This window comes from Octopus bimaculoides, chromosome 1, assembly GCF_001194135.2.
Source record: "Octopus bimaculoides isolate UCB-OBI-ISO-001 chromosome 1, ASM119413v2, whole genome shotgun sequence".
Lineage (NCBI taxonomy): Eukaryota > Metazoa > Mollusca > Cephalopoda > Octopoda > Octopodidae > Octopus > Octopus bimaculoides.
Window position 1 is genome coordinate 160,256,992 of NC_068981.1, and position 1,712 is coordinate 160,258,703.

Below are 1,712 nucleotides of genomic sequence, written 5' to 3' on the forward strand. Positions count from 1 at the left end.
ATGTGATTGTTTCAGTTAGTGGAATAGTTTCATTTTTAAAGTGAAAGTATTTGACATGAGTGTTTTTGTTTCACTTTTGACACGTAATACTTAAATAGTGGAGGAGATATTATGTTGCCGTGTGCTCGAACTCTGCAAGAAGTTAATAATTTTTTTGACTAAAACACAACTGGAACCATAAGTAAGGCATGTGTAAAATTTGAATGAAATTGGTTGCGTAGTTCTCGAGTTTTAGGGATTCACACAGACAGACAGACAGACAGACACACATTCTCATTTTTATATATATAGATTATTAAGAGTGGAGGATTGGCAGAATTGTTAGTGTGTCAGGAAAAAATACCATTCAGTATTTATTCTAGCTCTTCACATTCGGTGCTCAAACCTGCGAAGATCATCCTTGCCTCTCATTCTTCCAGGCTCAATAAATGCATCTATCAAGTGTTGGGATCAGTGTTATCAACTAACTTCTTTCCCTTATATTACTGGCCTTGTATCTAAATTAGAAACAATTATTAGTTCAGTATTATACTAATAATGGCTTTTTGAAAGAATTCTTATACATTGTTTTACTTGTGATATGAATAAACAAATCATTCATTTAATCTTCCATACAGCCTATAAATGTTAAAGCAATCTAATGAATATTCTAATCATGCCTGTTATTTTCTTTAATTAATTCTGTCAACTCAATAAAGGCTCTTATTTTTATATATTTTGCTCTGCAATTGTTAAATAATGATCCTTAATTATGTTTCTAATAATTTAAACAAAAGACTTAATTGTAACAGGTTAATTACAGGGCAATGAAATCTCTAACTTTATATTCTATATGGTATCAAATGTGTTAGTGTTTTCTCTCCTTTGGATTATACCAGCAATCCATGAGAAGATTTTGCATCTTCCTTAAAAATTCTACCCAAATCTGTGTCATGAAGATATGTACTTTAAGATAAATAATTCATCTTGATGAATGAAAATGATGATAACAAATTATGTAGGAGATGGATGAAATCACTTAAATCCATGTACAGTACCTGTGGTTTTTAACTGGACCAAGAAGGATAAAATGCAGTTGATCCTAACAGCAGTTGATTTTGGAAAATGAGGATGTATGAATAAATACAACTGTATTTTCTCAAATATGAGGTGATTTCAACATAACACCAGTAATATATTTAAATCATTTTTTTTTCTTTTTTATTTTTGAATATATTGCTGTCCCTCAGTTTTGGCCCTGCTGTTTTGCATTAGATTTCTTTTGTTATACATAAATAAATATGGTATATGACATTTAGTTCATGGTTCTACAAATTGTTATTCCAGTACTGTGGAATACTGAGGAAGGGTATTATAGTGAGCTGAATCAATTCCAGTAAATAACTAATATTTATATTTTATCATCCTCAAGGGTTGAAATGTAATAATAGTTAATAATAGATAATTTTTTTTTTATTGTTTACATTTTTTAATTGTTATTAAAGGTTGGAACTTTGGACACATTTGTTTCATATTCCTAGTCTGAAAATAATGTTACTTAATCTCTCTCTAGACTTTCATTTTACTGCCTTAAAGTAAAACCAGCTTCCATGCCCTTATTTACTCATTGGAATATGAAAATCATTCAAGTATTGACTGTTTCAATCTTCAAAGACTAAGAAATAGTAGCGATTAAAAACAGAGCTATATTACAAACTATAGATAAGCATATA

General features: G+C 29.5%; 2 protein-coding genes across 7 annotated transcripts in view; both read left to right on the forward strand.

The window, feature by feature from the left end:
- LOC106884418 (activating signal cointegrator 1 complex subunit 3) overlaps window positions 1-1,712 on the forward strand; it is a 493,492-nt gene that overhangs the window by 144,986 nt on the left and 346,794 nt on the right. The gene's annotated exons all lie outside the window — the stretch shown is intronic.
- Window positions 1-1,712, forward strand: part of LOC106884419 (beta-1,4-galactosyltransferase galt-1) — a 101,015-nt gene that overhangs the window by 39,344 nt on the left and 59,959 nt on the right. The window lies entirely within an intron of this gene.